This window comes from Pteropus alecto, unplaced genomic scaffold (genome assembly GCF_000325575.1).
Source record: "Pteropus alecto unplaced genomic scaffold, ASM32557v1 scaffold79, whole genome shotgun sequence".
Lineage (NCBI taxonomy): Eukaryota > Metazoa > Chordata > Mammalia > Chiroptera > Pteropodidae > Pteropus > Pteropus alecto.
The window spans coordinates 8,388,363-8,406,398 of NW_006494612.1; the positions used below are offsets into that span (position 1 = coordinate 8,388,363).

The 18,036-nt window shown below is 36.8% G+C and overlaps 1 pseudogene; it reads right to left on the reverse strand.

Moving 5' to 3' along the window:
* Nucleotides 1–397: 397 nt before the first annotated feature.
* On the reverse strand, nucleotides 398–513 carry LOC112474322 (annotated as a pseudogene).
* Between the last annotated feature and the right edge of the window lie 17,523 nt (nucleotides 514–18,036).

Sequence of the window (18,036 nt, forward strand, 5' to 3'; positions counted from 1 at the left end):
GTTTTAGATTTGGTTAAAGGAGTGATTTTGGACCAGAAGTTGATTTATCTAAAAACTCTTTGTGTTTTTAGAGAACCCTTAATTTGGTTTTTACTATTGAAGTATCTTTTATAACATGCAGTTATAATAATAACCATCATGCACATCTGACCTACAATAAAAAAGAAAATGAGCAGAATAAAGATTATTGTCTTGTTCTTTTGTCATTGTTGTTCTAGATGTCTTATTCTTGTTGGTTAGACTCGTGGTCATGATGTTATTTCCTAATGAAGGCACAAGACCAAAGTAGTGATTAGGCACCTAGATACTGGAGTCAAAGGGATCTGGCTTTGCCGCGTTCAAACTTCTTACAATTTTATTTATTTGTTTGTTTGTTTGTTTGTTTGTTTATTTTAATCACCTACAGCACCTGGTATTCCTAGGTGGTCTCCCATCCAAGTACTAACCAGGCCCAACCCTACTTAGCTTCCAAGATCAGATGGGATCGGGCTTATTCATGGTATGGCCATAGACAACTTCTTACAATATTAGATACACTACTTTATCTGAGCCTCGGTGTTCTCATGCATGAAGTTGAGAATAAAAAGAGTGCCAATTAATAGGGATGACTGCACCTAGTCTAATGTCTATCATTTGGGAACTATTCAATTTATATTAATTTATATATTAACATATAAATAAGTTATGTATTATTTATATAAATACTAAATAAGTTAGTATTTATTCTATACCTGTGATCGCATCTGCATTTTTGGTTCAATACTGAGTAATCTACCTCAGATATTCTACTAGTACCCTGAAATCATTTGCAATATGTTTTACTTAAGATGTGCTAGATAAAGATATTAAAACAAAAAGACAGGTTTCTACTTAAGGGTCTATTCCATACTTCATTTATTATTTTAGAAAACATTGTTGAACACCTAATATTCTCTAGGAAATGAACCAGGATCTCGGAGCATAAGAATGATTATGCCACATGCTTAGAATCTGTTCTGGTGGGAAAATCACTATTGTTAAAAATAATACAAAATACTACTGTTAATAATCCATAATGTAATTTTTTAAAAAGTCAAATGCATTTAACTTCCTTATAGCCTTGGTTACATAGACATTAGATGAAAACAAATTAAATATTATAAAAAACAATATTTGATATATCTTAAATTTATGTTATTGATGTTTTAATAATTTTAATAAATATCAGGAAAAATAAACATCAAATAAAGAAGGTGTATATTCAGGTTATCTATTGTGAGATGACAAACCATCTGGAACTCAGTGGTAGAAAACAACAATAATGTTTAAAAAAATTTTAACGGCATTATTGACGTGTAATTTGTACAATAAATTGTACATATTTAAAGGCACAATTTGATAAGCACGCATATGTACACACCTGTGAACCATCACAAAATCAAGATAATGACCATGACGCTCATGGTTCTGTGGTCAGGAATTAGAGCAGGCACAGCAGGGACAGCTTGTTTCTGATACATGATGTTTGTGGCCACAGCTGGGGTTGCTTGAATAGCTACAGACTGCTGGGATGACTAGATGGGGGCCATATGTCCGAGGTCTTCATTGTTCTTCATGGAATATTCACTGGGATTTAAAGGTCCGAGATGGTTCCTTGATTACTGGTCTTGGTGCTTGGACTGAGATGGCTGGAACAGCAGAGATCTAGCAGATAACCCTCTGCATTCATTGTCGTCAAGATAGTCAGACTTCTTACATGGAAGCTGGCTTCTCCCAGAGGCAGAGTTCCAAGAAAATGTTGCAAGAGATAGGAAGTGGAAGCTGCCAATCTCTTACAGCCTAGTCTCAGAAACTGGCAGAGCTCACTTCCTCTATGATTTATTGATTAAAATAGTCACAGATCCCATCCAGATTTTAAGAAAGAAGGACATGGACACCACCTCTTGGTGGGAGAAGAGTCAAAAATTTTTTGACCATCTTTAAAGCACTACAATACATTTTGGGTATGCTATATATCCCGAGTGAAAGAAAACTTCAAATTGAGGACATGCACAAAAAATTTCTTGTGGATTATGAGAAAGGTGGTAAGGGATGGGGGTAGATGTAATATCAGAATTTCCATCAACTACTCTGTCGTCATTGCTCTTTATTAAGCAATATTCTTCAAATAACCTTGAGTCATTATGCCCGATATATTACAAATGGGTACATTTTAGGTATTAATTCACACAATCCAGGTCATATGGTAAATAGCATTGTTTATTATAGACTATTTCATCATTTAATGGTGTATTTTAGCCATATAAATTATGTTCAAGATTCTAACATTTTTGAGACATAATTAATTCAGTAAAACCATTTGAGATGGACATATCCTATTCTATCTATGTTATCGTCCTAGGACATTACCCTATTGGAAATTTACTATACCTTACCTTTATAAAAATACCTTTTTAAAAAACGTTGGCTGGGGCAGGGAGAAGGAGAAGATTGCAGCTTTACAAATAGATCTGTTTATTTTAACAATTTTTATCAGAGATAATTTCAAATAGACAACTTCATATAGCAAATTGAAGAAATGTCATGAAGACATGGTAAAATTATGTCTTTCTTATATGTTCAATTACTATGGGGAATATGTGCATCTAACATAAAAAGTTAGTAATATATACTACGTAAGCCTCACAGGAGAATGTGTTTTTTTGTAGTTTTTGAGAAACACAAGGGAAAGGCAGTGTATAAATACATTTTAAACACGGAAGAGGAGTACCTCACTCATTTAAGAGAAATTAAATAAAAGTATTAATCATTATTCATAGTATTTAAATATTTTTTTCAGGGGAAGTGGCTATACTTGGAAAGAAAGATGACCTACCTCATGTCATCCTCATGTGTCCCCCTCAACCACAGCTCCTCTCAAGTAATATTAGTGACTTCTCATGTTTCTCACTGTACCTTCATTTCTAAAACATTTCCTCTTCTGACTAAAGCACACAGGAATAAAAAGAAAGAAGAAAGAATCTTTTTGCATGCACACGTGTTTGCATACATATATTTCTGTATCAGAGAGATTACAAAGAACCATTAAAAATGCTAGCCACTTGGAATATTAGAGTTAGAAGGGTGATCAGGTGGCAAAGAGTTTTGATCATAAGATAAATCTGAAGGTGAATTATAAGAGCAGGAAGTGTCTACTGAGGAAAACTTTAAGGCAGTGATATTCCTTGGAAGAATAGAGGCAGCACCAAAAATAATCAATGAAAGCAACATGTTCCCTTTGTTTTGAATATCATATATTTGCTTATGGAATGTTTCAAATGTATTTCACATCTGTTTTTTAAGAGGTCATATCAGGTTGGTTTTTCTCTTTTCTTAATCAATTTCTTTACAAAGTTATATCACTACCAAGAAGTTGGGAGATCATGTAACCAGAGTGAAAAGCAATTAAAATGAATTATTGTAATAGATGCTAGATTAAGTTAATACACATCCTCATCCATCAACATTCAAGACCTCTAATAGAGGTCTGTGTGTAGAGTAATAAATAAGAGTTTTCTGAGGTATTAAGTTAATTAACTAATATCAGAAGAAAAAGCAGTCACACCTGGTAGGTAGTAAATATAGTTGGGGAAGAGAGAGCCTCAAAATTATTCCGGTATCGCTGAGCCTTAAGTCCCAGTTTCTCCAACATACTTGTTCAAAATGTAGCCTCCTTTTTTTTTTCTTGATAAATTCCTCTCAGATTGTGTCAGAAAGAATTGTTTTATCTGTAGAACTCAATGCTGTACTAAAGTTTTTTTCATGTGGTTATCGATACTTATTGAGAGTCTTTTACACATGAGCTATTGTTCTAGGTTTTCAAGATACAGCCATTAAAAGAGACAGGTTTCCTGCTCTTGAAGAATATAAGGGCTACAAAAAAGATTTGTAAATACATTATGAAATACAATGAAAGCTATCTAAAAAAAAAAAAGTGGATCTATATCTTAGAGAAGATTTAAGAGCTAAAAACCATTAAAATCAAAATATGAAAAAGAAGTACTAGAAGAGTCCAGGGCAGAATTTCTATCGGAATGAGAAAGACTCCACTCTGATAAATTTGACCACATAAAAACAAAATGTCGTACATGGCAAGAGTTACTCTAAGCGAAGTTAGAAGAAAAGTAATGAATTTTACTATAAATAAAGGATTAAATTCCCTGAAGAGTTTTTATAAATTAACTCAAAAAAACCAACATCCCAATGGAATCTGAGCAACGGACATGGACTATTCACTTAAGAGAAAATATAAATGCCTCTTAAATATATTAAAATGTGCTCAACTTTGTTTATAAGACTAGAACTATAAATTGAAATTATACTACTTTCTACCTATTAGATTAGCAAAAATAAAAAAAATGATAATACACAGTGTTAGTGAAGGTGTAGGAGAACAGTGATTTTCATACATTATTAATAGAAGTCTAAGTTAGTAAAATCTCTGAGGATAATAATTTTGTAATTTTATCAAAACTATAAGTGCATATTCTCTAGTATCCAGTAATTCTACTTTTGGGAATTCAGCCCAGAGAAATACTCACACATACCAAATGACATATATACATTATTATTAATTGTAGCACTCATTGTTTATAACTGTAAAAGAGTAGCAAGAATAGAAAGAAGCTGAATGTTTATCAGTAGAGGTTGGGTTAAATAAATTAAGGTATATCCATATGATGAAACATTATGACTTTTCAATTTTTTTCAAACATTATCAATTTTTTTTCTCAAAATTCTGTGAGTGACTAGGCTCGGCTGAGAAATTCTGTTCTGTGTGATGGTGTCTGGGATTGTAGTCATCTGGAGACCTGACCAGTCTGTAACATCCAAGATGGTTCGGTTGCATGGCTGGCATTTGGTGCTGGCTGTTGGATAGAAATTGAGCTGGAATTGTTGACTGGAGTGAATTACCAGTGCCATGTGGCCTCTCCTCATGGCTTGAGCTTTTTTCTAGCAAGATGGCTAGCTTCCAAAAGAGAGAGTTCTCAGGCATAGAGCTATAGATCTCTTAAGGGCCAACCTTGGAAGTTACACAACATTATGTCTATTTCATTCTATTAACAAAATAAGTTATGAGGCTAGCCCAAATACAAGGGGAAGGAAACAGATTCCATCTCTTGTAGCAAAGAATTTATGATTGTCTTTAATCTACCAAACTGGGCCATCTGTAAAACAAACAAACAAATAAACAAACTAACAGGGTGGGAGTGGTCTAGGAGGAGATGGTGTTGGGCTAGGCGAGTTCAGAGCATACTTTTTTCTCTAATTTACTTGAGTGTTTCATTAGCAAGCTTGCTTTTAGACTTGCAATAATACCACTTATCAGAGGAATGTTCTGAAGGTAACTAAGTCTGTGTCATCAATGTTTAGAAATTTGGCTACTAAACAAGTAATCTCAACATAAGAATAAGTTGTGCAGATCAGTGGTTATGAGAATAGATTCTGCTCTGCTGAATTTCAGCGGCATGACCTTGGGCGATCTACCTAACCTCTCTGTGCCTCAGTTTCCTCACCTGTAAAATGAGAATAACAAAACTAGGGTTGTCATGAGGATTAAATGAGGTAATAATATATGTAAAGTACAGGATTATTTTAAGCAATACCGGGTACATAACAAGCACTCAGACATCACAGAGAACACTCTGCTCAGTTTTTAAGTTTGGTGTGGGTTCTAGCCAAGCCATTAAAATGGTGCAAGTTTTTAAACAATGTTCTTTTCTAGAGGTAGAAAGAATAGGAAGACCAAAGAATCCTGAATTCTATGAAGGAATTGTGAGAGGAGTGATAATTAAGCATTTTGTTTATACCAATAAGGAAATGGGTTTAATTTACAGCAGGAAAGGCTATGCTTTGAATTTGCAGACTTCCTGGCCTGTCACATTGCACTGTAAGATACTATTTAGGTGGAAATTGCAAAGAAAGGAAAAGCTACTTGATGTCAGTTAACATGATATTTATAAACTTTGAAGTTTCCATGTGTCTTTTTGATAGGATATGAAGTATAATAATTTCACCTGAATATACTACTACCTACAGAAAAAGAGCTGGATTCTAACACTATTAGCACCACTTAACAGAGAGAATTATTTCATCAATGGTCTCTTGTTAGCAAGTAAGTTAACTAAACTCCTTTGGTTGGGTTTCAAGACCAATGATCCTTATATGAAGGTTCATTCCAGAGCACACACTGTTTATGGTGAGGTTCAATCCCTACGAATATTCCATTTGATTTACAGTGGAAAGCGATAGTACTTGACATTTAATAATCTATTTAAATTCGTTAGCAATCTCAATTAAAATCACTGTATAGATGATCTCTATGGCATGCTACATGAGTTATAGAATTTAGATATTTGTGGGGTTTGTGAAGTATTAAAAACATTAAAAATTTTAATATTTACTATTTTATATTTTTACATAAAGCAGAACACAAACTATTTTAAAACTAAAGTTAGTTCAGAACATATTTGAAAATAACCAGTAAAAATAATGTTTTAAAAAGCAAATGTGAAGAAAATTTAGAGAAAAACAGGAGTACCAAATTGTCATAATGATTAAATTTTAGCTCACCCCTGGTCCTGTTATCGACAGGCTGCCTTCTTGTTCAGTCATGATGTTGCTCCTTGAGGTTTTGCAATGCAGAAACTGCATAGCCATTAGTGGTACTCTTGTGACAGATGAGAAAATAGATGTGAAGAGACTTGCCCAGACTTCTTGAGAGGTTTGATTTTTCACTGGCTTCTAGATTCTTTCCAAACTCTATAGTGTTGAAATAAAGTTTACCTGCTAAATGTAAATCACACTGTATACCAGGACACATCGTTTGGTTAAAATCAGAAGAGAGCAAAATTGACCTAAATCTTTAAAATGGCATGCTTCATGGAGGACTGAATTTTTTGTAAGCAATTTGAAAATGCATCTAAAGGAAAGACACAGAATAGAGAAAATAATGTATAGATGTTTGGATAGCAATAATGTTAAACCTATTTAAAAAAAAAAAAAAAAGCTAACAGTCCCTTCGGGGTAGAAGGTGGGTGGGGATCACATAGAGGAAGCCGGGAACTCTGGGACTCCCTGAACTTGGCAGCACAGAACTCTGGTGACTGGCCAGGGGCCATGGTACTCAGTGGTGCTTTACGTGCTTTCCCATCTCATCATTTTAATTTTATGGGATCATGGTTTAGGTGGTTTTATAGAAGCAGGGATTCTTTGTCTCCAGAGAATGAACTGTAGGTAAGAGAAGTCATTGAGGACCCACCGAAAGAGGCATTGGGGGAAAATTGAGACAGCATGTAGCAGCAAGCAGGGGTAAGACTAAGATGTTTACTTTTGCATTTGGGGAAACTCATTTAACTTAGAGGTTATGTCACTGATATCCTTTGGACTTCAAGAGGGATGAAAGCATATGTGAATAGAAACATTCGGATTTTTTTTTCTCCCTCTATCCTGGGTAAATGGCTCACACCATGGTCATTGTGATCCAATCTTCTTACATTTGGCCTTGAAGGGCAGAAAGTCTCACTTCTTTGGCATTCCTCACAACATATAGCATTATGGCAGGGCTAAAACGGTTTTATTAAATTTGTCCTGGATTATTAAAGCAAAAGAAAGAGAGAAAAGGGCCTCTAGTTTTCTAGGTTGTAGTTATTTCTTGCAAACATACCATGTGTGTGCCCTCTGATTTGTCAAAGCTTGTTAATTGGGTGTGAGCCTATATTTTCATTCACAGTCCACAAAGACTTACTCTAAATCACAACCCATTCCAGTAGAAAACAAAACAAAACAAAGCAGCCCCCAGGCTGGCTGGCATTGAAAGAGCTGGCAGACAGAAGCAGTAATCTGTTGGTAATTTTATAAGGTTTCTGTGCTGATTACTATTTGGGCAGTGTCCACATCACTGATGAGTAGTTCACACACTCACAGCTGCCCGGGGAGGAAGACAACATCGGCACAAAAACAGAGAAGGATTATTCTGACAATTAAAAAGAGCTGGTTACTCCTAATGCTATTGTCAACGATCTTCTACAAGAATTTCAATTAAATGAAAATCAAATGCAAACCCTCAGAGGCCATATGGTGTAGTTAAGGAAGGGCCCCACCCCCATAGTCGAAGAGCCCACATCCTGCTCTGGCACTGCCAACACCTAGCTGTGAAAGACAATGCTCAACTGACACATGCCCAAATCTAAGCAGGAGTCTTAAGCTCACAAAAGAAGTACCTACTGCTTTAGAAACCCAAAGAAACTGAGAAAAATAAAGCTCATCTTACATTGAGAAGGAGAAGAACAAACACCGAGGAGGACAGAAAGGAAGGATAGGACTCAAAGAGAAAGCTGCTGAGAACACCGCCACGTAAGGTAATAATAACTCTCATGTTTTAGTGCCTAAGTATGCCAAACACTTTTTTTAAAAAATTAATTTTAAAGAAAACTTCACAAATTATAAGCTATTAATATATTTATTGGAACATGACATGAGTTGACCACAGTTCTTCTAAACTTTATTCATTTAATTACCTCAGCAGTTGCTGCATTGCAATACCAAGGGGCCAAGCACTTTTCGTATATTGTTTCTAATTTATAAAACAAGCTTTAACCAAAAAGTATAGTTGTGTTCTGTTGAGGAAGCTGAGACTCAGAGAGGCTGAGGGTCCTTGGGGCCACACAGCCGGTAGATATATTTTACGCATTTATTTTGACACGTTCAGGCTAGTTTTGATCATAGCATTATTATAACCTTTAAACTAGATATGCTATAAACTTCTGTGTGAACCAAGTCTTTAGTAATAGGGGCCATAAAACAGTTCTAGGATATTAAACTAATTGCAGAAAAGCAGGATGAATGTGGCCATTGTGAGTGTACATGTCTGATTATCTTCTATGTTTGCCATTAATAGTGTTAGATTCATTAGTCTGCTCACAAAGTCTTGCAAATATATGAAAGTAGAATAATATGCTATGACTATAGTAATTATAACTAATACTTATTAAACCCATTCTTTCTTAGTGCAGCTTTCCCTAATTAATTTACTTATAATTATACCTCTAACATTCTCTCCTCTATCCCTATTATTTTTTTCAATAACACTTATGGCCACTCTAAAATTTTGCCTTACTTGTTATTGTCTGTCTTTCTTCAGAAAGCATAGACTCCCTAGGGCTAGGATAGCTGTTTTGTTTGCTGTTGTATCTCTAGTGCCAGGTTCAGGACCTGCATCTAGTAGGTGCTGATAAGTATTAGTTGAATGGATGCATGAACAAATGAATGCTGTTTCAAAAAGTATACTTTTATTTTAAATTCATTATCTTGCTTAATTGCCACATAACTCTAGGGCAGGAAGCGAATTTTCAGAAAGGTCGAGTTAGTTGGCTGAAGTCTCACAGGTAGAAAGTACCAGGTCAGGGCTTGAGCCAGACCCTCTGACTCCAAAATTCTTATTAAACAACTACATTATGGAATAATAGTGTGTGTGTGTGTGTGTGTGTGTGTGTGTATGTGTGTGTGTGTGTGTGTGTAATCCCTGCAGTTAAAAGCCAGTTGTATGCAACCAAAAATGATGACAAGACAAAATGGAATAGTTAAAAGATATAAATGTTAAGCTTTCTCTAATTACTGCTAAAAAGAGAATTGTTTATAGGAGTGAAGGAAAAAAAGATATAACTCAGTGAAATTCTCCTTTCTTCACATTTTTTCATAATATGTTATACATATAAAAACTTAATGACCATTTTCTCTTATATTAAACTAAATATGTAGGTATCGTCTTTTTTTCAGGATGCTATATAGCATGTCTTGCCATTTTACAGTATCAGTCCTGGCTCATTACACTATTCAGAGTAAGAGGAAATATGATTTACATTTTCAATACAGACCAACTATTTCCATCTCTCTGTTCTTAACTCCTTTCAAAGTAGAGAGACACTATAAATATGTCCGTTTGGATTCTGAGATGGTGTCAAGTGTTCTTGGGCAACACACTGGAGATCTAAGAATAGAGAAATGGAACCAGTGTAGTGTAAAATACAGCATGTTTGAATGATGATGGTATTGCCAATAGGAGACTCAAGTAAGTTTTACTTTCCTTTTTCTAGTCTCTCAAACTAAATTTAAACATTTCATGTATGAATTCTGCCTTGAAGTTAGAGGAAACATTTTGGTATCATTCAGAGCTAGGAGAACTGGATTCAAATCTCAATTCTGCCACTTGCTTGCTCTGTGAACTTGGACAAGTCAAAATGCATTTTCTCCGTGGGAAGTGAAAAATGTGCCTGCCCTGAATGTTTTCCATGGGTGAAAATCATAATTAGAGAAAGCATATGAAGGACTTCATAAACTTTAAAGTGCATTACAAATGTTAACATTTTACTCAAGAGATTTTTACTAGATTTTCCATCTTTTTGATGGAATCAAAAAGAGAAATTGAAATGATACAGGTTTTTTTTGTTACCTTATGCTATAAAGCAGATATAAAACAATTTATTAAATTTAATATTTACGGCCATTTCAATAAAAATATCTTGTCATAATTAACCTACATTAAATGAAATAAACCTATTATAATATTTTATTCATAGAAAAGTCAGATTTGATTTACATAAAGTAATTTTTGTCTATGGATGTATTTTTTATTTATGTTTCTTATACTTTTGTTGACTAGATAATGTATTTATGTAGTTCAAAAATATATGCAACAAAAAGTATCCTTGCTATCTTTGTCCCAAAATTGCTCAGTTCTTATACCCCTCCAATAGATAACTTCTGTATGAGTGTCTTATATATTATTTTGGACTGTCTTTATGCATATGTAAGCTTTAGGTCTTTTTTGCAGTAACATGGACTTCTTTTGGTTTAGGGTGAGAAGAGAGGAAATAGGCACTAACTCTTCTAAGCAATGACATATCATGCCCAGGGTCACATACTGTTTCCGTGACAAAGCTGGTATTTGGTCCAGTTTGTCAGACTGCAGAGGGCTGAAGTTAAAGATCACAGAAAGTCAAAGTGAAGGTAGGACAGAAGTGAGAAGGGAGCAGGAAAAAGGTAGGAATCTATCTGTCTCTATTCAGGGAAAGGGTCCCAGTCCAGAAGTGCCAGGAAGTGTGCTAGAAGTGTGGTAAGCTCACCTGCAAACAGCTTCACCCTAAGTTGAAAAACTATGTGCCTTGGGGTGCCTTGCACGATAGGAGCTCAGGGGCTCTCCCACTCTTTCACCATGGCTCACAAAGAAGGTCCAGGGTAAGCAGGGTAGAGTGAGCCTACTGGACCATATTTATTCATCTGAGAAACAGGACAGCAATGCTGCTTTAGTAGGAAATGTTTCTTCCAGGTGAAACCCAGCAGTCCATCTGACCTTTTCACTTTGTATGGTCTGAAACCAGAGAAAAGTCTGTCGGTGACTCCCAAATGTGAGGCTTCCTCTGCTAAGGTTACATTTTTGAAGAACCTACCAAAGGGTAATAATATCCAGAGGAGTGCAGAAAGGGCATTCAGACATCGTTTTTAGCACTTTGCAATGGACATTTGAAATACACGACTTAATGAGAAACCTCTGAGGTCAACCTCCGACTAATTAGCTTGTTCTTGGGACTGTGAGATTTTTAGGTGACATAGATATTTTGTCAGAAAAGTCTTGGAACTTGGAGAGATTTATTTAAATAATTGGCCTGATATATTTTTCTTGAGCACTATATTCTTAAAACATACACACACACACACACACACACACACACACACACCCTTTCCCTTACAAAACACAAACAGAAATGAGAGATTCGTTGGTGTGTCACATGTGTGGTTCTTACTATCTGCCCTCAGCCATTATAAATTAACTCAGGAAATCTAGTTTAAATGTCAAAAATATTTCTAAACTTGTGCTTTTGCTGCATTATGTTATCCTAAAAATTCTTTCAACGTTTTTTTGATTTTTTTTTTCATGTAATTGTTTTCACATACTTCTATTGTCTTAAATCTGAAAAATAACACTCAGAAAGCTACATGTAGTTGCTCGATTCCAGAAGAGCCGCTCAATAGAAACACCTTGGAGTCATGGAGTCATGGAAGTTTGCAATTTTTCTTTTTTTCTTTCTTTTGTTGATTTTATGCTCAACTTCATAGTGTGTCTTCGCCCCTCCTCAAAAAAAAAAAAAAAAGAGGATAAAGAGAAAGATGCCAGGGATGTTCAACTTATTTGTACCTCTCAAAACTATTTTAGGATTTAAATAATTAGTTCTACAAGTGAGGCATATACAAAAGAAGAAAGAAAAAGCTAAAGAAAATGCAATATAGTGAGAAGTTAAAACTCGCAATGTCTCAGCAAAACATAAAGCGTGAACAGAATCTCAAATGTGATTCTTCCTTGTTACTGAATTGATGATTCAATATATTCAATTCATGTGCAAATTGATGTAGACACAAGGATAATCATTGCAGCATTATTTTTATAGCAAAAGGTTAGAAAAAGTTAAGTAACCTTCTTTAGGTGACTAACAAACTATGGTACATCAATAGAATAGAATGGTTTAGATAGTTTAAAAGAAGAATCAACAATGTCCAAAGTCTATTATTGAGAGAAAATTTGAGGTACGTGAAAATGTGTGTGTGTGAAAATTTGAGGTACGTGAAAATGTGTGTGTACCTGTATACACACACATACATAAAGTACTATATAAAATAATTTAAAAATATGCATGTTATATATACTACATAATCTATATACTTGTATAGGCAAAAACTACACCTGGAAAGATATATAGGAAGCTGGTAGGAGTGGTAACTCTGGGGAAGGGAACTGTATATCTAAAAATTGAGAATAGAAAGGAGATTTGATTTCCCCTGCGTATGTAGCCTTTTATAAATTTTTGATTTATAGCATGTAAATCAAATTACTTGTTCAAAAAATAATTGTTTATAAGGTAGGAAATTGTAAGGCTTAAGCAAAGGCACAAAAAGATGGAAGATTCAGGGCTTGATGGGGAAATAGGAATCTAAGACAGTACATAAGATGGGTAAGGAAGAAGAGAGAGGTTAAAATCGGAGGGAGTAACAGGGCTAATTTGGGGAGCTGCTGAAGGTGTTTGAGCAGGGAAGAAGCCTTAAGTGTTTTAGGAATATTGTTCTGATCACAGAGTGTAGGATGAATTGGTGCAGAAACATGAGATATTGGTTAGGAAGCTGTAGCAATCGTTGAAGGAGAAGGGGTGAGGGCCTGAGCCGCAGATGTAGTTCTGAGATGGAGAGATAGTGCATGAAGTGCAGGCGGAGCCAGCACCAGTGGAAACTGCTGACTGATAGGTTTCGGGATCCTGGAAAGAGGACACAGAATTTTTGAGCTTGAGTCACTGAAATTATTATGACATCATTAATAAAAATGTGCCACGTTCTTTATTACCTACAGCCTTCAACATATCCATTTCCTTGTAACTTTACTCACCTCTATATTTCCCGTCTATTTTTTCTGGTCATTCATCTTTTAGTCTCAAAGTAGACATCACTTCCTTCAGGAAGACTTCTCCAATTCCTCATGTATAGTTTTGGACTCTTCCCTGTGTACTTTCTCCGTAATCCATGCTTACCATATCATACATTATATGCTACATATGATTAACTGTTATTCCAAATCTTAGCTTAGAATTCTCCAAATAGGAGCCTGAAACAAAGGCTTATATATGGATAATTTATTTGGGAATATGATTGCAAGGAGCAGAAATGAAGAGGAGGAATGCAAATGGGAAGGAGAGGAAGCCAGTTACAGATGCTTTATCAGTTGGCCACCGCTATGGATAACCGATGCTGATTCCTATAAGATCTTCTGAGAAGCCTTATAACATGTGACTCACAGTTGTCCATGTAGGGGAAGACAACAGAAAGCATTTATCCATCAGCTGTCATCCTCCAGGTAGACGATCATCCCCACAGGTCATGTCCATTTCCATACTTGCATTTTGCCTTAGCACAGTGCTGGCAGTTCCCTGTCGTCTTCCCATGTGGTGGTACTTGCTTGCTCTGCACCTCCCTGGAGTTAGTCCAAGTTGTGTGAAACTGATTTTGTAATAGGGACTGGGATATGAGGCATGGCCGAGAAGATTGGAAAGGGTGTACAAAAGGAATCTGAAGCAGTTTTTAAACCCGAAATGGAGAAAAGAATAATCTTGACAAGGAAAAAAATGGAGTGCAGCTTAAGAGACTTGGCAGGGAATATGAGTCAGGGAGGAACCAAGATAAAAGTGGGAGGGTGGTAAGGATCCCTCCAATATCTCTGTCACCCTGAGGTCCTTACTCACACCTATCACCTGTCTTCTGGGACCATCTGTCTCTTCCTTCAATTAATGGATTTCATACATTAACCATACATTTTGGTTATTTGTAAGTCACGTCTATGTACTATGATGAGAATTAAGGGATGGAGATGTAATTTGACAATCCTACAAATAGAGATAATGTTAGAAGCCTTAGGAAAGGATGAAATTATCAAGAAAGATGATGCAAACAATAAGGGAAGTTAGCATAAAACTTTTGGTCTGAGGAAAGCAAGAAACCACTGAACATACAGATCAAATTAGCTCAGCTGTTAGGAGAAAAGCCTATAGCACAGAAGCAGACACGTGGTTGGAAAGGCAGGAGTGAGTGTTAGGACATGAACATAAGCTGTTCTCACAGGAAGTTTGGTGGTGACAAGAGGAAGAGGGCAGGTGCTTGAGGGAGCAGTGTGGTTAAAGGCATGCTAACTTTGTTGAGAGAGAGAAGAAATTTTATTATATTTAGAGACCGAAGGAAAGAAGTAAATAAAGGGGAAAAAATGAAGATCCCAGGATAAAGATTAAAAAATAAAGCTAGTTGGAGAAGTTGTGGGAGATACAAAGGGAACGGGCTTAGTTTTTAAAAGGGTCATGAGAAGACTTAAATACACTTCATCTTTGCAACAGGAAAAAGAGATGAGGTGGCAGGTGAGGAAACAAACTTTTCAGGTGTGAAGAGGGATTGAGGGGTGGCTTCAGTTTTATCAGAGGAGTCAGAGGCCAAGTTTTCCCTTATTGGATGAGTGTGTGTGTGTGTGTGTGTGTGTGTGTGTGTGTGTGCGCGCGCGCGCGCGTGCGCATGCGTGTGTGTGGGTGTGCTTGTGTGTTAGGGTGGAGAGATAAGGCAAAGGGACAGGTAGCTGTGGACAAAGGAAGTGTTTGGATTTAAAGATCTTGGCTGTAAAGTCATCAAGGGCTGCTGATGGCTGAGGTAGGGAGTGCTATCTTTGAACTGGCAAAATTAAAGAATGTGGGGATATTCGTATTTTAAAGTGAATGAAGATAAAACTTTGATTGATAAAAGGACAGGGAGTGAAGTATTAGGTGAGGACTACAGGACTAAATGGAGGCCTGGGGACAAAGCCAGCTCTTATATGTGGGATATAAACCTAAAAGCAACAAATGAACAGGACAAACAAACAGACTTATGGACATGGACAATATCCTAGTGATTACCAGAGAGTGTGGGGGAGGCAGATGGGGTAAAGAAGATCAAATATATGGTGACAGAAAGAAATCTAACTATGGGAGGTGAACACACGGTGTAAATATATATATGCCTTACTGTTAAAGTATACAGCTGAAACATATTGGATTTCGTTAAGCAATGTCACCATAAAAAAATTAATTAATTAAAAAAAAAAAAAACAGTTGGCCTTGACTTCAGATAAGAAAGGCTTCTAACTGATAATGGAGAATGATGGTACATCTACATGTTTAAATGTTTTTTTCAATTGTTTATATCTCCTTGGGACCTCTCTGATATAAGTTGGCTACTTTTCTACATATAGCACAATTTTTTCTCCTTTTTATTTTAAAGAACTAATTTTTTTCGAGAAGTTTTATGTTCTAGTAAAATTAAAAGGAAGGTACAGAGATTTCCTCTTGCCCTGACACATGCGTAGTCTCCTCCCTTATCAACATACCCCACAGAGTGGTACATTTGTCACACTGACACATCATTATCACCCAGAGTGGATAATTTACATAGGGTTCACTTTGATGTTGTATATTCTATGGGTTTGGACAAATGTATCTGTCATTATAGTATCACGCATAGCACTTACACTGCTGTAAAAATCCTGTGTGGTACACATTTCCTATTCCAAGAATTTAAGTTCCCACTTTGGCAGCAAAAACTACTTCCTTTACTCTTTAGAATTTTAAAGTGGTACCTGTTGAAAACTAGTCTGGCCCCAGAAGGGAGCAAGTGGCATACAACTTCTTGGCAGGACAGCAGGTCATTTAGGTCAAACTCCCCACAGAGTTTTGTATCAGGAGTGGCTGCTGTGTCTTTCTGGGACAGGTGAGGCTCAACAGGCCTCTGCCTTTGCTGAGTGCCTGCCTCAGTGGGGCACAGTGTAAGACTGGGGAGGAAGGCGGTTGTAAAAGGAAACAAAGGTGTTGAACAGTAACAGTTCTGAGTTGGATTCCACAGGGAGGGTCATCCTTAGGCCAGAGGAGGTCAACCTATGAGTGTGAGATCTGAGAGAGCCAAGATGAAGATGAACAAGAAGGTGGAAGGGGTGCCCAGCAGGGTGTAGGAGGGATGGGGTCCCTGCAATCAGCCAACCAGCCTGCCTCACCCACCCACCTGCTTTTTGCATGTGAGCTTCTGGTTGTCTCATCTCCACATGATATAACACATCCTCCTCTCTTGCTGATGTCTGGGCCCAGGGCAGCTCAGGGATTGGGAGCCACAGAGGTTGGGAGCCCTGTGTGCCTTTCTATGACGGTCCTCATAGCCATGGCATTCTATTTGAGAGCATTGTTGTCACCAGGTCCCTTTTCTATGTGAGGGGAGCTGGCTTGTTTTTCTACCACATGGCTCTCTGCCTGTTTATGGTCCCTCTTCCCATAGTCAACAACCCCCAAATCACAGAGGGCTCCTTGAAGAAACTGAGGCCCAGAGTCAGACCAAGACACTCACCAGGATGAGCTCAGTGGCCCTGGAAGGAGAGATTACAGTGTCTCTTCCAGAAGAGGAAAGGGAGGCTTACAGGTTATGTGACTCAGGGAGAAAACAGCTGGAAAGAGATGGTGCCAGAATGTCAAACCAGGGCTGAGTCACGAGACAAGTCTTTCCACTACCAATCTGTTTCCTGAGGTGGACTGACCAGCCAATCTAAGAGAAGGGTTCCAAGCCAACTGGAGCTCTGATCCTCAGATGCCACCTAAAGGCATCTTTCCCTTACTTTGCTTGCCAATGCCACAGGCTTCCTGAGATGTGGGGCTCAGATAGATGAATTTTGCTGATAGAAGCAGGAAAAAGGGTGTTTTGGGAGCATACTTTTGATATATTTTACATTTTGACATTCAATTTATAAAGGACATATTTTTAATCTCTTTAGATTTCTTTTTAAACTTTTTATTCTGAAATAATTTAAAACCAGCTGAAAAGTTGTAAGAATAGCATAGCCAATTCCCGTACTCCCTGTATCAGACTCACCAATTTCTACAGTTTGCATATATATAAAATATTTATATTTATAGAAATATAAATTTCTATTTATAATATATTATATATTACAAATAGATTTATATTTATATATAAAATATTCCATTAAAATAGTGTTTATCTTGATGAATGAGTTTTTTGGCACCCCTTTAAATTTTGTGCTTGAGGCAAGTGCCTCACTCTCTTCTCCCTAGTCCTGGCCCTGCCTCTCAGATAGTCAGCTATGAACATTCAGTAGGCCCAGAGGGCCCCAATTCCACTTTAGATGGAGCCTTCTTTCTTCTAATCTCATATCCCCCTGGGCTAGACTCTAAGTGGGTGCAGAGGTGAGCAGGTGAGAGAAAAGCCAGCTATGCTTGCTCATCTCCTCCCCTGCAGGCTTCTAAAGCCTAAAGCAAGCCTTAGCCAAGGGAAGCGTAAAGCTTTAAATGTGAACTGAGTTTGGAGATATTTCTGCTAGCTTTGACATTTTATTTACTAAAATGAGGTTTTGCTGTTCTGAAAGTATGTGAGCTGCTCAAATCCTTCTAGAAAGTCCTTGCTGCT